The sequence below is a fragment of the Zalophus californianus genome, chromosome 3, assembly GCF_009762305.2.
Source record: "Zalophus californianus isolate mZalCal1 chromosome 3, mZalCal1.pri.v2, whole genome shotgun sequence".
Classification (NCBI taxonomy): domain Eukaryota; kingdom Metazoa; phylum Chordata; class Mammalia; order Carnivora; family Otariidae; genus Zalophus; species Zalophus californianus.
The window spans coordinates 10,965,645-10,988,791 of record NC_045597.1 but is presented as its reverse complement, the minus strand read 5'-3'; the positions used below and the strand labels follow the sequence as shown (position 1 = coordinate 10,988,791).

The window sequence follows — 23,147 nt, the reverse complement described above, 5'->3', positions numbered from 1 at the left end:
ATCACCATACATTACATCATTAGTTTTTGATGTAGTGTTCCCTGATTCATTGTTTGCGTATAACACCCAGTGCTCCATTCAGTAATTGCCATACCACTTTTAAGGCAATTATTTTGCCATCCTTAAAACAAAGGGACCAACGAGGGAGATAGGACCATCCCCTCCCACCCCCAGGCCCACTCTAAACATCTGGAGAGAACAGCTGTAAAATCCCCACACAGTGAGTCAGGCCAAGGACTCTAGGGAGGCCGGACGGCGGGCGGGCGGTGCTGTTGGTCCCCCCCGGGCTCCCGGCAGGTGGCGAGCGCGCAGGGGAGGCCCGGCCCCCACAGCCAGAGAGGGGCGTGCGCTGCCGCAGGTGGTGGGGAGCGCACTCGTGCCACCAGCACTGCTGATGCCCGGGAAGAAGGTGCTGAGAGTTACCACCACAAAGGGCCCACCTGTGGCTCCGAGGGGGAGACTAGGTAATGCTGGCCACTACGAGTTGAGAGCATGGACTCCGTGCCTGGCCCCATGCTAAAGGCTCCACTTACATTCTCAAGTTGATACTCAAGGGGACATCTCCCTACTCTCTAGGTTCTTCCCATTTTACAGATGGGGAAACAGAGTGACTTACACAGGTGCCCAGTTACAGCTGACAGAGCCAATGTGTTTACCTTCACACCCTCCTGCCCTATGAAAGCGCTCACCCAGCTCTGGGAGGAAGGCCCTCCTCTCGTGGCTCCCTGCACAACAGGAACACCTCCCTGCCCTTGGAGGCCCGGGCAGCCAGTGGCTCAGGCCACTGCTCCACATCAGGCTCCATTTATGTCCTCACCCAGAAGGCACCCCCAGGTGTTTACTGAGCAACAAGTACACATCACTGCAACCTGCCAGGCGTGCACCACGGAATCGGTGCTCAGAAGCTGCCACCATCCTGGAATTCTCAACAATTTATCTTCAACCTTGTGTTAAATGAAGTCTGATGGGACACTAGCTCCATGCAGCACCACTGGAACACAGCATTCTCGATGTGCCAGGAGCACAGAACCCCAGGGTGCCACGATGCATGGGATTCAGCGAGACTCAGAGTGAGGACAAGGTAACATGTGATGTCTATGACTGGCTCAGCCGGAGAAGCCAAACTCCATTCCAAGCAGAACTTTGCTGGAATGCAGGAGGGTGGTATATACATTTTTCGGAATGACCCACCCATATACCTAATGGGTGAATTTTCTTGTGTATAAAATTTTATCTCAAAGAAAACTGATCTAAAGAAAAAGATTGAGATCATAGAAGGAACACAATGTGCTGGCCTCTTGGTCTATAATTACTATTACCGGATTATATTCTTATCTGAGTTCAACATGCTTCATAATCCCCAACCAACAGCAAAACCTTCCCATCTCTTATTTAGGATTTGTGGTGGCCTCCCTTAAACTTAGTCACTTTCTGGAACCCAACATGCAGTGAAACAAGGCCAACAGACTTCTCGGGATCTGTCTCTGGGCTTGTGGCAGGTGAAGCAGCCCGAGGAGGTAGGGCCGAGGGTGCAGTGAGCTCTGAGGCATGGCTCCCGGGATTCAGACTTGGGGCTCACCAGCTATCATGACCTACCTGGGGCCCATCCACACTGCTGCTGACCAAGCAGAGGTTTCCCACACTTGGCTACTAAGAAATACAGCAAATGATTTGCCATTTAGAATACGTTTGCAAGCCTGCTAGAGAAGAATGCAGCTCTTAACCGACATGCTGGCAGTTGCTCAAATATGTTCATTCTGCCTGGCACAAGGTCAAGGAGAAAGAGCCAAGGATCTGTGCCGTGTCCCAACCTGACGTCCATCCTCAGGACATGGCGAAAGGGCCAAGGGGTCTGGTTTGAAGCAGGTAAGTCCCACCTACCTTGTCTGCCCCCAGAGGTCTTTGTTTTTCTTCAGCAACAACTCAGGCCAAAAGCAATGGAGGGCAAGGGAATGACTATCTGTCAGTGTACCATCTAACAGGTTTTGTTTTTCAGAAATATTTTTTTTTTAAAGATTTTATTTATTTATTCATGAGAGAGAGAGAGAGAGAGAGAGAGGGCGAAGCAGGCTCCCAAGGAGCAGGGAGCCCGATGCGGGACTCGATCCCAGGACCCCGGGATCATGACCTGAGCCGAAGGCAGACGCTTAACCATCTGAGCCACCCAGGCGCCCTTTTCAGAAACATTTTAAGGCTATATTAACAAAGTGGTTTTTATTCAACTGTTCTGCTTTCTTAGGTGAGAAATGGGGAACTTGGAAATAGAACTTAAATTTAAGTCTGAAGCAACACAAAAGCACTATTACAAAATGTCAGAGAAAGCCATTCCTTTTTAGGTGGCTTGCTAACTATTCTAGAAAGAAGAGAACACACACCTATTTAAACAACTCTTAGATAACCACCTTAGAAGTCAGGCCTACCCAAAGGTGAATAAAATTGTTTCAAATGCAGGTGAGGGTTCCTGGCTAGGCCTGAGCCCACACTCCCTGTACTTAATACAGTATTTCATAGCTCTGGAGGAACAAGCCTCCCAGAAGCGGCACTGGACAGAGAGCTGAGAAATCAGAGGTCAAAGCCAAGCTCGGCCAACTGTCAGGGGGACCCGCCTCACCCAGCCAAATGGGGCAAGGCCGCAGCGGTTGGTAGTGAGGGACGCGGGTATCCCGGGCTTGGCTGCCCTGGGACCCAGGATCCATAGGACAGCCAATCACAGGCCTCTCCATGTGATGTGGGACAGAATGAATTAGCAAAAAGACTCTGAAAGATGACCACCAAATACAACTACAAAGCTCCGGAACACCATCTGTGCTACAAAAGGAACCCTGAGCGTTACCCAGAAACCACCAGCACACGTGGCTCCCCCACTGGTTTGTCTGGTGCTAACCAGGACTGTGCTCCCACCCCAGGGCTCCCCTGATGGTTGGCGCTGCCAGCGCACTGGGAATCAGCAGTAATCCAAACTCCCATTTCCAGTGCGCTCTAGAATTCAGGATTCAATTCATTTGGTAACAGATTTACCTTCAGAACTACCTTTAGCTAAGAATATGGTTAAAACCAGTTTAAATTCTCTGCAAAGTTGCTGGTTACCTGGACGTGGTCTGATAGGCAAGAAGGAGGAAGGCAAATCAGGGGAGCTAACTCCTGTAGGTGCGCCATGTCCACACGTGACACATGGATCTCCATTTTTTAACAGTTTTTAAAAAGAAATAAGCTTTTAAAAAAATAAAAGCACAGAAAATTAAGCCTAATGGGGTTTTTGATTAAATTACCTGTCCCCTCAATTAAAACAGTTGAGAGAACAGCTAAAACAATTCCAAGAAAGAAGTGGGGAAGGGATGAAGGCTATGTAACTAAACATGCTTTTAGATACATAAAGCGGATCCATTTACTCACATCCCTGTGAGTCCTAAACACACAGCTGCTCAGTTTGCTGACAGCAGCTAGAATTCTTCGGGTCCAAAACTACTAGAAAAACATGTTGTGTTGGAATGACTGGGGTTTCAAGGGAACTGGATGCACTGAACTAACTGAATCCAACCCTTTCATATACGAAACCCCCACCAGAATTTTTTTTCTTTTTAAATGCCACTTTAAAGGCCACATTACCACTAAGATCAGTGGACAGAAACCAGCAGCTTTGAGGCCGAACACACCATTCTTCCTCAGGATTCAGGACACCTTGGCCTCTCTAGTATTCAGGGGTGGATCCCAGGACCATAATATTACTAAAAAGCACAATTTGGTCTATACTTGGCTTTTAAAAAGCCCTTAAAAGCTAACACAGAGTCTATTCCGGGAAGAGCAAAATCCAGTGAGAATCTAAAAATCCCTCGTTGCTACTTTGTGGTTATCAGAGAATAGATACTGCTGTATTCAGTTTAAACACTTTTTCAAACACTTCAGAAACAACAGAACAATAGCTTTGTTTTCCATTACTGCATTTTTTTTTAAGGTTTATAAATGTTCTTTCAGATAAACAGAAGGACTCAGGGAAGCTACCACTGTGTTTACTTAAGCATTTTCCTAATCAAATAGCCCAAGAATTTTAGTTTTCTGTCTGTAGGAACTTTTTCCTTGCCCAAAGTGACTTTCATATATATATAAAACCCAAGAAACATGTCGTATATATGAACAACAAAGACAAGAAAATAAGGTCTCTCTCCTCTCCACCCTCCCCTACCCTGGGACAGCCTGTGGTCAAGCGGCAGCAGGAAGAACCGGCTCCTTCCCCCCGGAGCTGAAGGAGCAGATGTCAATCTGGTATCTCAGGAGTCTCCCCAAAAAGAGGAAGCAAGCAGTAACCCCACTTCCTAAGGCCATGCTTCACAAACCACAAACGAAGGGTCACTGAGAGTCCCAGCTGAAGTAGCTGTGCAGCCCTCTACCAGCCTCGTGAATGGGCCCCCAGCCAGGACCCCTGGGCCCTGCTGTCCAGCGTGACCATGGTGCGGAGGCAGCGGGGGAGGGGCAGGGCCCCACTGGGCCACAGTGGCCCAAAGGAGCTGATGCTTCAAAATCCATGCCAACTTGGCACTATATTACTGTAACAATGACTGCAACTATTTCTGAGTTAAGGAATTTCTCTCTCCCTCCCACCCTCCCACTGTTCCCATCTTGGAATAAAGACAGTACTTCAGAGAGCGGGTCCCTACCTCACGGACGGAGCAAGACTGATGCAGCCCAGGCGGACTACACCTCCTCCCCGGTGCCAAGCAGTGGCGACACATTAAAAGGTGACGATAGGACACACTGTGGGGAGGCCAATGAGACCTGCCTGGGGAAGCAGGGCAATCACGTGTCCTGAAGGAGAGTGACTATCTGAACAGCAGAATCTTTGAGGAGAAATAGGGAAGAGGTGGGCACAAGTCAGGGGATGGCTAGGAGACAGAAAGGCAGTCCGAGCAGGGGCAGAGTAGCCTGGGCATGCCTGGGGGCCGGAGCGTGAGAGTGGGGCCAGGGCCGCAGGGGAAGGGGCAAAGGAGGGAGGCTGGGCCCGGGTTACTCGAGCCCTAGCTGCCAGCCCTACGTCATGGGGGCAACTAAAGGTGTTAAGCCTAGGAGGTGACACGGTAAGATTTCTGTCTTAAAACATTATCTAATACGACCCCACGGAAGACTGCTCAGCATGTCCGGAAGCTGGGCCTGTGCCTGCCCAGCGATCCCGCCACTCCACTCCAGACAGATGCTCCACAGCAATGTCAACACAAGTGCACCAAAAAGTGACAGGCAGATTCTGATCAGCACCGTTTGTAACAGCTCAGAAGTAGATAGTACCCAGAAGTCCATCACCAGTAGAACGGGCTAGTAAAGAGTGGTACACTGTGCAGAACCAGTGGGGACAAATGGACAATGACCGCGAGCAGTGCTGAGCGACAGAAGTCAGGGAGCAATAGTACATCCTGTGCAACCGTGTGTATATGAACATGAATAACAGCCAGATTCATCTCTGCTGCTGGATGTCAGCACAGTGCTTACCACTGAGGAAAGACATGAGGACACCTGACCTAGATGCTGCTGACACGGTGTGTTCCTATTAGGAAATCCATCACACTACATGATTTCCACACTTTCCTGATGCGTTACAGTTTCATAAAATGTGCATTGCAGGGGTACCTGGGTGGCTCAGTTGGTTAAGCTTCTTGATTTCAGCTCAGGTTACGATCTCAGGGTGTGAGACTGAGCCCTGTGTCAGGCCCCATAGTCAGAAGGGAGTCTGCTGGAAATTCTCTTTCTCTCCCTCTGTCCCTCCCCCGCTTGCCATCTCTCTATAAACGTAAATATTTTTTTTAAAAATGTACATCACATTTTTAAAAAAAGCTTGTATTTATTTGAGAGCACGAATGGGGGAAGGGGCAGAGGGAGAGGGAGGAAAACGAGCAGACTCCCCACTGAATAGGAAGCCGATGCGGGGCTTGATCCCAGGACCCTGAGATCATGACCTGAGCTGAAGGCAGACGCTTAACCGACTGAGCCACCCAGGCGCCCCGGTGCATTACATTTTTAAGACACATATAGTAACAGAGTAGAGGACAGATTTCTAGGAAATAGGAGAAGAAGAAAAAATTATGCCTAAAGGTTGCAGAAGGAGGGAATAATAAAGATCAGGGCAGAAAGAGAAGTCAAAAAAATAGAAAACAAATGAAACTAAGAGCTGGATTTTTTTTTTTTAAGAAAAAATTGATAAAACTTCAGCTAGACTAAAAAAAAAAGATTCAAGTAAATAACATCAGAAATAAAAGAGGAGACATTACAATTGATACCACGGAAATGCAGAGGATCACAGAAGACTACTATGGATAGTTATATGCCAACAAATTGGATAACCTACAAGAAACTGACAGATTCCTAGAAACATACAACTTATCAAGAGAGAATGACAAAGAAACAGAATATATGAACCAATAACAAATAAGGTGATTGAATCAGCAATCAAAAACCTCCAACAAAGAAAAGTCCAGGACCATATATGGCTTTATTGAATTCTATCAAACATTTAAAGATGAATTAATGCCAATCCTTCTCAAACTCAGCCAAAAAATTGAAGAGATAGGAACACTCCCAAACTCATTTTACAAGCCTAGCATTACCCTGATACCAAAGCTAAAAAACACCACCACAAGAAGACAATGGACTCATATTCCTGATGAATATAGGTGCAAAAACTCTTAACAAAATATTAGCAAACGGAATGCAACAGCACATTAAAAGGATCACATGCTATAATCAAGTGGGATTAATCCCTGGGATGCAAGGATGGTTCGACCCACACAAATCAACAGCTATGATATACCACATTAATAAGATGAAAGGTAAAACCAGATGATCATCTCCATAGAGGCAGAAAAAGCATTTGACAAAATATCCTTTCATGATAAAAACTCTCAACAAACTGGGTACAGAGGAACATACCTCAACATAATAAAGGTCATATATGACAAACCCACAGCTGACATCATACTCAACAGTGAAAAACTGAAAGCTTTTCCTCTAAGATCAGGAACAAGACAAGGATGCCCCTTCTCACTAGTCTTATTCAACATTCTAGTAGAAGTCCTGGCCAGAGGAATCAGGAAAATGAAGAAATAAAAGGCAACCATATTGGAAAGGAAGAAGTAAAACTGTCTTTGTTTGCAAATTATATAATCTTATATGTAGAAAATCCTAAAGAATCTTTCAAAACACTGTTAAAACTAATCAAGAAGTTTAGTTAAGCTGCAGGATACAAAAATCAACAAACAGAAATTGACTGTATTCTATACAATAGTGACAAAATATCTGAAAAAGAAATTAAGAAAACAATCCCAGTCACAAAAGCACCAAAAACAGTAAAATACCTAGGAATAAATTTAACCAGGGAGGTAAAAGATCAGTACACTGAAAACCATAATACCTTGATGAGAAAAATGGAAGACATGAATAAATGGGAAGATACCCATGTTCATGGATCGGAAGAATTAATATTGTTAAAATGTCCATTTACCCAAAGCTATGTATAGATTCAGTGCGACCCCTATCAAAATCCCAACAGCATTTTTCACAGAAATATAAAAGACAATCCTAGAACTTATACGGAACCACAAAAGTCCCCAAATAGACAAAGTCATCCTGAGAAAGATGAACAAAGCTGGAGGCATCACCATCATGCTTCCTGATTTAAAACTGTACTAGAAAGCTATAGTAATTAAAACAGTATGATAGTGGCATAAAAACAGACACATGGACAATGGAACAGAATTGAGAGCCCAGAAATAAACCCCGGCACACGGTCAACTAATATTGGACATGGAGCCAGGAATACACAATGGGAAAAGGACAGTTTCTTCAATGAATGGTGTCAGGAAAACTGAGCAGCCACATGCAGAAAAATAAAATTGAATGCTCATCTTACACAACAAAATTAACTTGAAATGGATTAGAGATTTAAAATAAGACCTGAAACTTAAATTCCTATAAGAAAACACAGGGGGAAAGCTCCTTGACATTGGTCTTGGCAGCAAGTTTTTAGATGTGACACCAAAAGCACAAGTAACAAAAACAAAAATTGGTGCGACTACATTAAACTAAAGAGCTTCTGTACAGCAAAAGAAACAACAATGAAAATGCAACCTGCTGAATGGAGCAAAATATTTGCAAACCATATATGTGATAGAGGGTTAATATCCAAAATATATTTGAAAAAAACTCATACAACTCAATAATGAAAAAAACAAAAACAATCTAATTAAAACATGGGTAGAGGAACTGAACAGACATTTTTCCAAAGACATACAAATGGCCAGCAGGTACATGAAAAGGTGCTCAACATTGGGGAAATGCAAATCTAAACCACAATGTGGTATCACCTCCCACCATTTAGAATGATTATCACCAAAAAGATGAGCTAACAAAGGTTGGCAAGGACACAGAGAAAAGGCAACCTTTGTACACTGTTGATGGGAATATAAATTGGTACAGTCATTATGGAAAACAGTATGGCTAAATCATGTTTGGTCACAGAAAAATTAAAAACAAAACTACCATATCATCCAGTACTCCCTCTTACAGGTATATATCCAAAGAGCTATCTGTACTCTCATGTTCATTGCCCTATTTACAACAGCCGAGATATGGAAACAACCTAAATGTCTGTCAACAGATGAATGGATAAAGAAGATGTGTGTGTGTGTGTGCATGTGTGCGTGTGTGTGTGTGCGCGTGTGTGTGTGATATGTGGAATACTATTCAGCCATGAAAAAGAAGGAAATCCTGCTCTGTGTAACAACATGGATGGACCTTGAGGGCATTATGCTGAAAGAAAGAAGTCAGAGATAGACAAATACCTTATGTTATTACTTATATGTGGACTGTAAGAAAGCCAAACTTGCAGAAACAAAGTGTAGCACGGTAATTACCAGGTGCTGGGGCTGGGGGAAATGGGGAGATGTTGGTCAAAGGGTACAAACTTCCAGTTAGAAGATGAACACATTCTGGGAATCTAATGCACAGCATTGTGAATACTGTGTACAACACTGTATTATATACTGGACAGTTAAGAGAATAGATCTTAAATGTCACCATAAAAAAGAAATGATAGGGGCACCTGGCTGGCTCAGTTGGTAGAGCATGCGACTCTTGATCTCAGGGTTCTGAGTCCAAGCCCCATGATCAGCGTAGCAATTACTTAAATAAAACTTTAAAAAAAAGAAATGATTTGGGATGCCTGGGTGGCTCAGTCCGTTAAGTGTCTGCCTTTGGCTCAGGTCATGATCCCAGGGTCCTGGAATCAAGTCCCACATCGGGCTCCCTACTCAGCTGGGAGCCTGCTTCTCCCTCTGCCTGCCACTCCCCCTGCTTGTGCTCTCTCTCTCTCAAATAAATAAGATCTTAAAAAAAAAATGATAAATATGTGACACGATAGAGGTATTAGCTGACACTATGGTGGTAATCATATCGCAATATATAAATGTATCAGACCAACACACTGTATGCCTTAAACTCATACAACAATTACATCTCAACAAAGCTGGAAAAAAATCAATGGAATATTCTTTTTGGAGTAATGGAAATGTAGAATTAGACAGTAGTGATGGTTGCGCTACCTTGTGAATATACTAAAAACCACTGAATCATGCACTTTGATATGGTGAATTTTACGGCATGTGAATTACATCTCAATAAAAAATAACTGGTTAAAAAAAAATCAGTGGAACAGAATAGAGAGCCTAGAAGTAGACCCACACTTTGATAAAGGTACCAAGGTCATTCAAGAATGGACAGTCTTTAAAACAAATAGTGTTGGATAACAGGATACCTGTATGCAAACAAAACAAAACAAAACAAAAAAAACCTCTTATCTCACTCCATATACTTAAATTAACTCAAAATGTATACAACTGTAAAGACTAAAATTCTAGAAGAAAAGCTTTTAACAGGACACAAAAAGTACAAATAATAAACAGAGAACATGGATAAGTCGGACTTCATCAAAATCAAAATCTTCTGCTCTCAAAAGGCTCTGATGATTAAATGGAAAGGCAAATTCAGCTTGGGAAAATATCTCCAAAACACACACAGGTAGACCTTGGAGATATGGCAGGTTCGATTCCAAAGCACTGCAATTCACAACAAAGAAAGTCAAATGAAATTTTTGGTTTCCCAAGCATATAAAAGTTATGTTTACACTATACTATAGTCTATGAAGTGTGCAATAGCATTATGAATAAAAAACCATACATACCTTAAAAATCCTTCATTACTAAAAAATGCTAACCATCTGAGCTTTCAGTGAGTTGTAATCACTGATCATAGATAACAAATACAGTTCACCCTTGAACAACATGGGTTTGAACTGCATGGGTCCATTTATATGTAAGTTCTTTCTGATAAATACAGTCCTGTAAATGCTTTTTCTCTTCCTTATGATTTTCTTAATAACATTTTCTTTTCTCTAACTTACTTTGTTGCAAGAATACAGCATGTAATACATATAACATACAAAATACATGTTAATCACCTGTTTATGTTATCAGTAAGCCTTCTGATAACAGTAAGCTATGAGTAGTTAAAAGTCACATGCAGATTTTGGGCTGTGCAGGACTGTGCGGGGGGAGGGGGTTGGCATCCCTAACCCCTGCTTTATTCAGCTGTTTAATATTAATGGAAAAGCTTGAAGTATTGCAAGAGGTACCAGAATGTGACACACAGACATGAAGGGAGCAAATGCTCCTGGAAAAATGGCTCTGAAAGACTTGCTTGGCACAGGGTGCCACAAACTGATTTGTTAAAAAAAAAAAATATGCAGTATCTGCAAAGTGCAATAAAGTGATGTGCAATAAAAGTGTACACCTATATGTATCTGATAAATTACTCACGTCCAGAATATACAGCATGAGCAGGGGTTGGAGCAGAGGCAGTGGAACAGAGGCAGAGGGAGAAGCAGGCCTCCCATGGAGCAAGGAGCCCCACATGGGGCTCGATCCCAGGACCCTGGGATCATGACCTGAGCCGAAGGCAGACGCTTAACTGACTGAGCCACCCAGGCGCCCCTACAAAGAACTCTTAAAACTCAGGAGGAAGAAAAACAATCCAATTAAAAATGGGCAAAAGATTGAAACACTTTACTAATGATATATGAATCTCATAAGCACATGAAAAGATGCTTACTGTCATTGGTCATTAGGGAAAGGCAAAAACTATAATGAGATACCATCACAGAATGGATAAAATTGAAAAGACTACTAACATGAAGTGTTAGCAAAGATGTAGGGCAACTGAAACCCTTATACATTGCTTTCAGAAAAGAGTGCAGCAACTCTGGAAAACAATCTTTTAAAAATTAAACATACATTTACCACACAGCCAGCAATCTCACCCTTGGGAATATGCCCCAGGTAAATAATTTCACATACCTACATGAAGACCCGTACGTGAATGTCCATAGCAGTTCTGTTCACGGTAGGCAATAGCTGGAAACCACCCAAATGTCCATCAACTTGAGAACGCGTTACAACATTGAGGAATATAGGTGTAATAATACGGATAAATCTCAGTTGCATATGCTGAGTGAAAGAGGCCAGATGCAAAAGACTAGATGCTATCTGATGAACGTCTACTGACATTTTGGAAAAAACAAATCACAGGGACAGAAAATAGGAGTGGCTGCTGGGGCCCGGGGTAGGACTGAAAGTTGACTGCAAAGGGGCGGGGGTAACTTTATGGGTTGATGAACATGTTCTGTGTCTGATTATGGTGGTGAGTACATGAGTATATACATTTGAAAAACTTCACTGAACTTTAAAAAAAGTTATGGAACTTCAAATATTAAAATAGGTGAATTTCACCTCACATAAATCAGTAAAGCCAATTTATTTTTTAAAGACTGGCCAAACATCAATATTTGTACAAAGTGCTTTTATCTATGATTATACTTGCTTTTTTTTTTTAAGATTTATTTTAAATTTTTTTTTATTTTTAAGCAACCTCTTCACCGAACGTGGGGCTCAAGCTTACAACCCCGAGGTCAAAAGTCACGTGCTCTATTGATTGAGCCAGCCAGGCGCCCCTGTACTTGTCTTCTTTATTTTTTAAAAGATTTATTAATTTATTAGAGAGAGAGGGAGGGCACACGGGGGTAGGCACAGAAGAAGGGGAGGGAGAGTTTTAAACAGACTCTGCGCTGAGGGCAGACCCTGACGCGGGGCTTGATCTCACTACCCCGAGACCATGACCTGAGCGGAAACCAAGAGTCGGATGCTAAGCTGGACAAGCCACCCAGGCGCCCCTGTACTTGCTTTTCTGTAATAGGTTAAGACTCCATAAATGTTAGGCCTTATATTTACCAAACTGATTTATCCATTCCTCTCTGTTCCAATTTCAATAAAGATGGCTGAGAAATCTCTTTATTTTCTCTTTTTCTTAGCTTTTACCCAGGGCAGCTTAACTCAAGCCTATATCCAAAAACAAGGCAGGATTGCCCCCAGTTCAAGTTCCAGAGCCCTCACCAGGATGACCCATTTCCTGGCTGGGTGAAAAACCCCTTCCTCAGCCAGGCCCTTGCGAAGCTTTCATAAGGACACGGAGCACCTGGTTCGGGCTCAGACACAATGCCTGTTTGACAAATGCCTGTTTCTACTGTTTTCACCTAATAACAACCGTGCCCCCCCCCACACACCCATCATCACTTGACCTCATTCTATGCCTTTGATTGCCTGGGGTTTTTTGTTATAGACATTTCCATTTCTTCACATAATCTTTGTTTTCCTAGACTCTTGTCCAAGTTGTGTGTGTGTGTGTGTGTGTGTGTGCGCGCGCGCGTGCGTGCGTGCGCGCCTGGGACACAGCGTCCTACAACACAGTGCAGATGTTTTCTGAAGCACTAGGGTATGTGAGCTAACAACACTGATACAGATGTGGGGAAACTCTTTGCTATCCAGAATGTCTCTGACAGCTGCACTGGGGTGGGGAGGCTGCACTCCCCACCCCATCTCTTCCAGGGCTTACAATGATGGGGTCATTTGATCACAACAGGCCCCCAGACCACCCAACAGTCACACACTGTCTCATCTGCCCAGTCCCAAGGAACACCTCCTTTCTCCCTGACTCTGCACCCATATGTAAGCTCTTGGCTGTACTCACCTGTCTCATTAAACATTAATATTCCTGGAACATTTTAAATTCTGTTTCTGTATTTCAAGTTACATTTCTTATTAACTTGCCATTAATGATCTAAACCTCCTTGAGCTCACCATTAATTATCTAAACTTCCCTGAACTCTGTTTTATATTTCTTTTGGTTCTCATTTTCTCATATAAGCAAAATTTCCATATTAGTTACAAACTGCCCCAGAGAGTTGCTTATTCCTGATTGTTACCTTTTGCTCCATTACTCCCATTTCTGACCCATTGCAGAGCTTGTCTTGCCAGTGAGGGCTCTTTTGAGATATGGTGCCTATTTCAAAATGTGATTTTCAGAGGCCAAACATTCTCCAAGTGGTCCCCTTTTGCTATCTCCAGAATAAAAACAAATCTGCAGTAAACATTCCCTTACTTAGAACTCAGCGATGCTGCTTACTGGGGGTGCTTTTCACACTTTTACCCAGGGCCCCGAGATGGGCAGAAGCGCTGCCCGTTGTGGGACTGGCTTCAATCAGACAAGCCTGGGCAGTGACACTGGAAATGACCGAGCCTCTGAGCCTCAGTTTCCTTCTCTGTCCAATCACACAGTAGCACTTCACGGAGGTAGGGTGGGTGCCCCCCACCCGAGATAACACAAGTGAAGCACCCAGCATGGAGCCCCATGCATAGAGGTACCCAACAAACGAGAGTCAGTTGAGGCCATTATAACAAAAATACCACAGACTGGGTGACTTATAAACAACACACACTTACTTCTCTCGGTTCTGGAGGCTATCAGAAGTCCGAGATGAGGCTACGGCAGATTCCGTGTCTGGGGGACCACTCTCTGGCTCAAGGGTCGCATCTTCTCACTCTGGCCTCCCATGTGAGAGGGCCAGGGGAGGGGCCGGGGGAGCTCTCTGGGGTCTCCTTGTAAGGGCACCAATCTCATCATGGGGGTTCCACACTCGTGACCCAATCACCTCCCAAAGGAGGTTAGGATTTCAACATATGAATTTTGGGGGCACACATTCAGACCATAGCAGAGTTACTTTCTAGGAAATAGACAAATAGAAAAATACTAATTCTGCTCAAAAGATCACTCTCCAGAGTCACCCTGCTCCGAGTAGGTACTGGAAACAGAGGCTTATTGCCTGAGGTCCTCTCCCAAGCTGTGTGATGTAGTCGGATTCAAAAGGACTGGATTCGGGGCAGCCCTTGGGGGACCTCACTTAGCCTCACAGGGAGGAAACACCCATCTTGCCTACCTCACAGTCTCTGCCATAATGCTCAAATTACTGGATGCCCACGGAAGCACTGTGAAATTTTATTTTTCCATAAAATGACCAGCCCTGCCCACCCCCTGTGCAGTCCTCCAGCCGCATACACTTGCCATAAATACTCTAGATATTCTATTCAACTAAGTTCAGGGGAGGCTGACATCTTGATTTCCATTCTCACACATACACTTCAGTTTTGCAAGAAAAGCAGTATTTCTTTGAATGCTCACCAGCCTCTCCAAACCTGGTGTGACTAATAATCACAGCCAGCACTTCTACCACACATAGAGCCAGGTGTACTTCCAAGCACTTGACATATCTTAGCTGATTTAATCCTTATGGAAACCTATGAAGTAGGCTCCTTCCTTTCCATTCTGCCTACGAAGGAGTGGAGACAGAGGGTGCAGCTGAACAGTGCTGACCTGACCAAAGTCACGCCCCTGTAAATAGCAGAGTTGGTCTGACTCCGGAGTTCAAGCCCTTACCCACCTCCAAACAGCTACAGTCCCCACCAGAACTCTCCCTTCCAGGAGCCCCAGCCCCCATCTTCACCCTGAGGGGGGCTCAGGGGCTCCAGGTGGCTCTCGGGACAGCCCTGTGTCCTGTCCGGCTGTTTGCTCTCCCACCCTGTAATTATAGCCTGAACCCCGCCAACCTGTCCTGCTGCTGTTCCCTGAACCCTCCCCGGCTTCCCCCTAATCCTAATCTTCTATGACTACCTGAACCACCACATGGATACCTTCCTGGCCAGATCCAACCCATCCCTAAAATCTCAGCTCAGATCCTGCCTCTGTCCCAAAGCCTTCTCTGCATCTGAGAGCCCTGGTCACATTCTGCCCTACGTTCTGGTTATTTTCTCTCTTACTAAATTCCTGAAGGACAAGTGACACATTTTTAACTTGTTCCCCATAACACATCATGTGTGGAGAAAATGAATGAGTACATTTGCCTGGTCCTGGGAACTCTCAATTGGCCAATTCTTTTCTCTATTTTGATCAGAAAGAAATGACAACAAAACAATTTCCAAGCAGGTATTTAGTTTAAAACTGCCTTCTCTGACAACCACAGTTACAAGGATCATTAGTTCACTGGAGAAACACGTATTGTGTACTTACTGCAGATGGAGGACACAAAGTGATCACTCAGCTGCCTGTCCTGGGTCTGGACAGTGGCACAGTGCTTGGCATCTGGATACCCAGAGCTTGCTGACGCTGTGAGGACAGACATGAGCTATGCCCTCAAGCTTAAAGTCTAGAAGGAAGGTGGGGCAGGTGCTCAGAGAACTCTACAGTGGAAAGTGGCATAAAAACTAAGTTGTAAACAAGATATACTGATTGTTATGGGCTGAATTGTGCCCCCCTTACCAATTTCATAGGTTAAAACCCTAAGCCCCCGCACTGCAGAATATGGCTGTATTTGAAGACAGGGTCTTTAACGAGGTCACTGAGTTGTAATGAGGTCTTCTGGCTGAGCCTCCTTAATCCAGTCTGACTAGTGTCCTTAGAAGAAGAGGAAAGCTGGACCCACAGACAGCACGGACGCTGGAGCTGAGGAGCGGCCTCGTGAGGAAACTAGAAGAGGGCTGCCGTCTGGCAGCCCAGGAAGGCGCCCTCAGGAGAAACCAGCCCTGCCCTGGACTCCCACCTCCATACACTCTGTTGCTTGAGCCCCCATAGGACGCAATGTGGGCAAACCTGGAACACATCCTAAGTGAAGGAAGCTAGACCTAAGGTCACACGGCGCTGGATTCCAGGATATGAAATACCAGGGCAGGTCAATCATCCACAGACATGTGGTTGCCAGGGGCTGAGGGGAGTGAGGGTTGGGAAGTGAGTGCACGGACATGGGAGTTTTCTTTCAGGGCAATGAAAATGTTCCGGAACTAGACGGAGGTGGTCGTACATCATTATGAAAGTGCTGAGTATCACTGAATTCTTCACTTTAAAAATAGTGAATTTTATGTTATGTGAATTTCACTTCAATAAAAACTCTAAATTAGGGGCGCCTGGGTGGCTCAGTCGTTAAGCATCTGCCTTTGGCTCAGGTCATGGTCCCAGGGTCCTGGGATCGAGCCCCGCATCGGGCTCCCTGCTCCAAGGGAAGCCAACTTCTCCCTCTCCCACTCCCCCTGCTTGGGTTCCCTCTTGCTGTCTCTGTCAAATAAACAGATAAAATCTTTTAAGAAAAAGAACAACTCTAAGGCGCCTGGGTGGCTCAGTTGGCTAAGCGACTGCCTTCGGCTCAGGTCATGATCCTGCAGTCCTTGGATCGAGTCCCGCATCGGGCTCCCTGCTCAGCAGGGAGACTGCTTCTCCCTCTGACCCTCCCCCATCTCATGTGCTTTCTCTCTCTCTCAAATAAATAAAATCTTTAAAAAAAAACAACTCTAAATTAAAATCTTTTAAAAAGATACACATACAATATACTATTAGAATATAATGTGTTGAGTGACCAGGTGACAGTGTCTGTACAGAAAGGGAGAGATGAATTCTGCTCTTTGTGTGATTTGGACGAGAACTGACCCTGAAGGGAGGGCAAAGGTCATCCTGGAGAGGAAATAGGAGGGTGGGAGGGGTGGCAGTCCCAGCAGGAGATGGGCGGGACCTGCCCCCAGGAGGGTGGGGCTGGCAGGAGCCCAGAACAGGGCCTGTCGGGGAGGGGAGGATGGATGGGGGGAAGCCCGGGGTCTGCGGAGCCAACTCGGCTGAGCTCCTGAAAGACGGGGGAAGTTTTACCATATCTGTTTCTGGGCTCCTTCCCCAGAGAGTTTAACTTAGTAAGTCTGAAGTTGGGAACAGGAACCTGTATTTATAATAAAATACAACATTTTAGTTTTTTAAAATTTTTTTAAAGATTTTACTTATTCATTTGAGACAGAGAGAGAGAGAGAGCACAAGCAGGGGGAGCGGAAGAGGGAGAAGCAGGCTCCCCGCTGAGCAGGGAGCCCGACGGGGCTCGATCCCAGGGCCCTGGGACCATGACCTGAACTGAAGGCAGACGCTTAACCGACTGAGCCACCCAGGTGCCCCTAAAATACAACATTTTAAAAAGCTCTCTAGTGATTAATCTTTTGGGAAACTATTAATTTCTCAGTGAGTCTTTCCCATTTAGGGAAGGGTCTTTCAGGGTTCCCCCCCAGCTTTATTGAAGTATAGTTGACAAATTAAAACTGTGCATATTTAAGGTATACATGGGATGATTTGACACATGTACACATTGTGAAATGATCACCACCATCAAGCTCAGTACCACACCCCTCAGCCCACAGAGTCACTGCGCATCCCTAGAGCAGATTCCTCGCAGCTGAATTTTGTACCTGTGCCCACCAGCTCCCATTTCCCTCTCCCCCTAGTCCCTGGCAATCACCTTTCTGTTCTCTGCTTCTACGATTTCAACATTTTCAGATTCCACATATAAGTGACATTATACAGAGTTTATCTTCCTGTGTTTGGCTAATTCCACTTAGCATAACATCCTCAGGGTCCATCCATGTTGCTGCAAATGGCAGGATTTCCTTCTTTTTTATGGTTGAATAATATACATATATGATATGAATATAATACACTTAATGTGAATAATAGTATATAAAATTCCATTATTTTATATATGTATAATTCCATATATAATGGAATACACACACACATTTATTCATCTGTTGACAGACACTTTGGTTGTTTCCATATCTTTCCTATTGTGAGTAAGGTCCTTTAGTTTTATGCTGATGCTACTTTAGAATTACTAATTTTGCGGTGAAAGAGGCTTCACTATCCTCTGTTTACTTTAAAAACAGGGAAGGCATACTAATTCACGAGATTTTCTAGAAAAGATTTTTGCTTAACCTTCATCTATATGGAAAGTTCAATTAACTAGAAAAGCAAATTTTCCAAATGTTAAACATTTAAAATGTGTGGAAACCTGCATCTTTAAAAATAAAACGCTTCAATTGTCCAAGTGACACAAAAAGGAAAATAAAATACATAAAAATAAAGATAATATAAAAAAAGATCCTAGGAAACTAAAAGGTGGTCCCTTCCATGTTTAGTACAGATTAGGCCTTTAAAGTGCCCCATCATTTTCTGTAACTGTGAGAGCATTCCTTGAATAGTATCACCGAATACAAATGTTCTAGGAGCGTCATGTTTTTACTCTCTTATTATTCAAGGTCCGCCTTCAGTACAAATATTAGGCAACAAGAATAATCATGTTAAAAACGTAGAATAAATTACATTTTTTACTTTCAACACCTGGTGTCACCAGCATAACACAGTACAGGGCTCTACAGGCTCTGAGCTGGGTGCCCTGCGGGGCTGGCAGCAGCCGGGCCTTCACGGGGAAGGGCAGCCCAGGCACGATTCACACCTTGCAGAAGCAGGATTTAACCACTCCCTCAGGCGGCTGAATTCCCAGGAATCACCCAGGGTTAAAGGACAGTCTTTAGGCTTGTTTTTAACTTTGACCATAGTGATGCAAGGGAAAGACTGGAGTGAAGTAAACCTGAAAGGCTTTTTCTCTCTCTGTAATGTTCCACAAGTGATGGCCTGGGCCCTTCCCCGCCCCAGTCCTGGGGCCTTGTATGTCTACTCCCCACATTCACAGGTGATCTTGTTTAGATTGGCTTGCTGATGACAGGCCTGAAATTAAAAAAACCCAAATCTCCGTGAAAACATCATTCTTTAAAGTCACTGGTGTTCAGGTCAGACTTCAAACAAAGGGGGGACGTCAGGAAGGAGAAGCCGTCCTTCAGAGGCCCTGACTACAGATCACAGCGTTGACCTCCAAGGGGGATTGGTTAGAATTGGGAAGCCTGGTGCAGTCCAGCCGCCAGAGCCAAGGAAACTTCCGTTGCCCCTTGTGTGAGATAAAATGGAAGGGATTGGTACAACGTGAACCTGTGTTTTTAAAATGAGGTGACTGCCCAGCAGCTCTTTGTTTCCTGCAAAACTCTCTCTGCAGAAGCTGGTGTCTCACCACGGAGGTCCACGAGCCAATCTGGACAATACGGAATGGGAAAGCAGCACCTGCTGCGGCCCGGCGCCTGCCGGTAACTGGGAGGCACCCGCACCACCTGGTGCCCCAAGCCCTCCTTCTTCCCACCCTGACCGCTCCCGGGTATTGATAACAAGGTCACTTAATTTATTATCTTGGATGGCCACCTCCTAAATGGTCTCACTGCCGCTAGGCTTGCCCTCCCTCACCCTCCCGGCAGGCGCGTGCAGAACTGTGCCCTCCCCGTTCCCCGGCCTGGGCTCTGGGGGGCACCGTGTCAGACAGCCCCATTGATCCTGTACCCCCGTGATCATGTCCTTGTGTGATTCCTGCCCCCCTGCCCAAAGGCCCAGTTTAGTGACTTGCTTCAAGGGAACACACTACAGAGGATGCGATGGGATGTGACTTCTGAGGTGAGGTTATGAAAACTGTGGCTTCCATCTGGGGGCTCTCTGGTGCATTCTCTCCCTAAACCCCTCGCCGTCAGGGAGGTCAGCTGCCATGCTATCAGACTCTCTGAGGAGACACCCATGCGAGAGGAACTGAGGTCTCTGCCCAGAGCTGGAAAGGGCCCAGGGCCTGCTGGCTATCACGAGCGTGAGATCCTTCCCCAGTCAGTCTGGAGATGAGCCAAACCTGGCCAACACCCTTCCTCACTGCAGCCTTCTAAGACCCTGAAGCCACACAGCCAAACAGCTCCCAGATTCTCACCCGCAGAAACCAGGGAATAATGCATGTTGTCCGCACTCACTGATACTGCGGGTAGTTTGTCATATGGTTATAGACAACACACTCAGAAGAGTCAAGTCGGAGTTTCTGCCTGTGGTTCACACAGGCCAATCACTGTCCAGCCCCATTTTTCTCTTCTGCCACATGTAGGCCACGCCTTATACTGCTCTGTGGCAGGTGTCATCTGTCCCCTTCTTCGCTCATAAGGCTGCCCCTAAGCAACTTCTTCCTTCCTCAACATGCTGCCTGGCAAAATCCTACCCATCCTTCAAAAGGTATCCAGGTCACTTCAAACATCATCTCCCCTGTGCAGTCCTCCCTTGTGAGCAGAACTGCTTCCGCCACTGAGTCCTCAGAATGCACCTCCTTGCTTTCTGGCACAAGATGTTCTCATCTTGGACATTCTCTGTCCCAGGCCTGGAACTGGCCATTTCCCCAAGGAGCTCTGTTCCCACCTGCGGTGGAAAATGGTATTTAGAAGCCAAGATCTGCGCGTGAAGTGTGCCTGTTGGTCCTGCGGTGTTATCTGCCCAAACAGGCTCCCTCAGGGGAATACATACATGTATATCTCTATATATAAATACAGAAACACACACACACATAAATATATACATACATATTTACATCAGTGTGTACTGAAAACGATGAGTTCACATCCACACACCTGACCTGATTCACACCACAGGGTTCAACCTAATTCTCGAAATTTCTGTACTGGCAATTCCCTTCAAGAGCAGCAAACTGACTCGCATTATCTTTAGTACAGTTAATTACGTGGTCGATCTTTGCATATGTAACTAATTTCCAATTTCAGTGACAACCATCTCGCCTGCAGGTAAACCGTCCTCTTGCCACTCAGGCTCAGACACCCCACGTCAAGAAGACCCGCTGAAAGGACAGACTACTCACCCCACTCAGCCTGGGACGTATCCCTACACCAGGTGCAAGGCGTGGAGACAGTGACTTCATCTCCTTATGTGAGGAGCTGCAAAGCTGCAATGCACAGGTGCACTCACACGAGCACAGAAAGAACTGGGGGCCACCAGGCTCCTGTGTCGCTGCTAACACGTGGCTTCCATTCTCAAGGTCCTCTTATGAGAAAAGATGGTTGGCAGTCCATTGGCCATAATGTCTTCATGCACAGGAGCAGGAACCATGAAGGGCAGGGTGAGGAACAGGGCCGACTGCCAGGGGACTTGGGTTCCTTCCTTTGCAAAACTTCCCAGAAGTCCCACAGATTTCTGCATCCTGTCCTTGACCATAACTCAAGGCACACTGTCACTCTGAATAAAACTGCAGATCAGTAACTAAGGAAGGAGAGACTGGATATTTGGTAGTGACCACAATTTCTGCCACTCCCACTTCTTTACTTACTGGCCGATATCCTGCTTTCAGGAATAACTGAAGACCCTGAAGCACTCTCGACTCTCACCTATCACTAGGTTTTTAAATTCCCACAGTGAGTCATCCGAAGGGCAGGGACTCTTAGAGAAGCTTAAATGGTGCTCAGCTGCTGTATCACTACTTCTCTATTAATCTAAACATCCCATATGTGAGAAAATGGTGCAAGGGGCCTTTCCAAGAGCTTGCTGACACTCCAAGAAAACCACCACCTCTGAGGACATATTACAGCCCTTTACCTGTGTAAGAACACTATGCAAGGAGTAGATCAAAACTCCAACACCAACCAGCACACAGTTCAAGAGAGATGGGGGCAGAGAGCAATGATACCAGTCCAAGCTTTCTGCCAAGCCAAAGGAAAGGGAAAAAGAAAAAGGGGGAAATAATACAGTGGAAGATAACCGCAGAAATGGGGGGGGGGGGTGCTGACACATGAGAACCACTCTTTTGGAAGTCCTAGGGAGACTTATCTTGTAAAATCACCCAGGAGGTAAGCCTTGATACACTGCAGATGAATTCATCTGAATCAATGTCGTTTCTCCGCAAAGAAGACCCGAGGACTGCTGTTTAATGGAAAGGCACTACAGAAGTTTTTCTATTTATAAATTATTATAGCAGTGTAATTTCTTGATATTGTTCCAACATCCTTCAGATCATAGATGTACAGTGTTATTTCTGGAAGCAGGAGAAAGCATGGTATATGAGGAACACATATACTTCTGAAATAGATGGGTTTCACCTCATGGTCAGGTAAACCCCTGCTTACCCTTTAGCTATGTGACCTGTTCAAGGTGTTTCATCTCTGTGAACCTCAGTTACATCACCTAAAAAATGGGGAGAATAATGCCCACCTCAAGGGTTAATATATGAGGATTATATGAAATAATGTATATAAAAATTCTGCCACACAGTGATTTAATAAGTATTAGTCCCCTTCCAAGAGAAGGGCAAATCAAAGAATTACCCTAAGGACTAAACAACAGAATGTATCACAGATATAAGAGTGCCTGGCATGTAGTTTGTACGTCCAATAAATGCTACCTCCTTTTTAACTTACTCATCCACAAAAAAAGCTATGTTTTCTAGCATGATTGAATGGTGTTCTTGATAATGAAGTTTAACCTTTTATGCACAGAAAATAATTGTATAAACCCTCACTGCATTAGTAAACACTGTAGACTAAAAATGATGCAGCACCTCCTTGTTCACTGTAGCATTATTCACAATAGCAAAGAAGTGGAAGACACCCAAGTGTCCATCAATAGATGACTGGATAAATAAAATTCAGTTTTATATATAAAACTGAATATGTACAATATTCAGCTTTAAAAAGGAAAGGAATGCTGTCACACGCTACAAAATGGACAAACCTTAGGGACATTACACTAAATAAAATAAGCCAGTCACAAAAAGAAAAATACTGTGTGATTCCACTTACATGAGGTACCTAGAAGAGTCAAATTCACAGAGACAGAAAGTAGAATGTGGTTGCTAGGAGCTGGGGGGAGGGGGCTGCTGTCTAATAGGTGCACAGTTTCAGTTTTGCAGGATGAAACAGTTTTGGAGGTGTGTTATACAACACTGTGAATATACTGAACTCTACTGAACTGTACACATAAAAATGGTTAAGGTGGTAAATTTTGTTATTTTTGTATCACAA

General features: G+C 44.8%; 1 protein-coding gene across 6 annotated transcripts in view; it reads right to left on the bottom strand.

Annotated features, from left to right (window-relative positions):
• GGACT (gamma-glutamylamine cyclotransferase) overlaps nucleotides 1-23,147 on the bottom strand; it is a 48,230-nt gene that overhangs the window by 14,019 nt on the left and 11,064 nt on the right. The window contains exon 1 of one of the 6 annotated variants that reach the window (XM_027588137.2): nucleotides 15,487-15,577. The exons of 4 other annotated variants lie outside the window; for them this stretch is intronic. The gene's annotated coding sequence lies outside the window, so the exon portion shown is untranslated. Of the gene's footprint in view, nucleotides 1-4,652; nucleotides 4,686-15,486; nucleotides 15,578-23,147 lie in introns of those variants that run through there. One more of the 6 variants, XM_027588141.2, reaches the window with a different exon arrangement.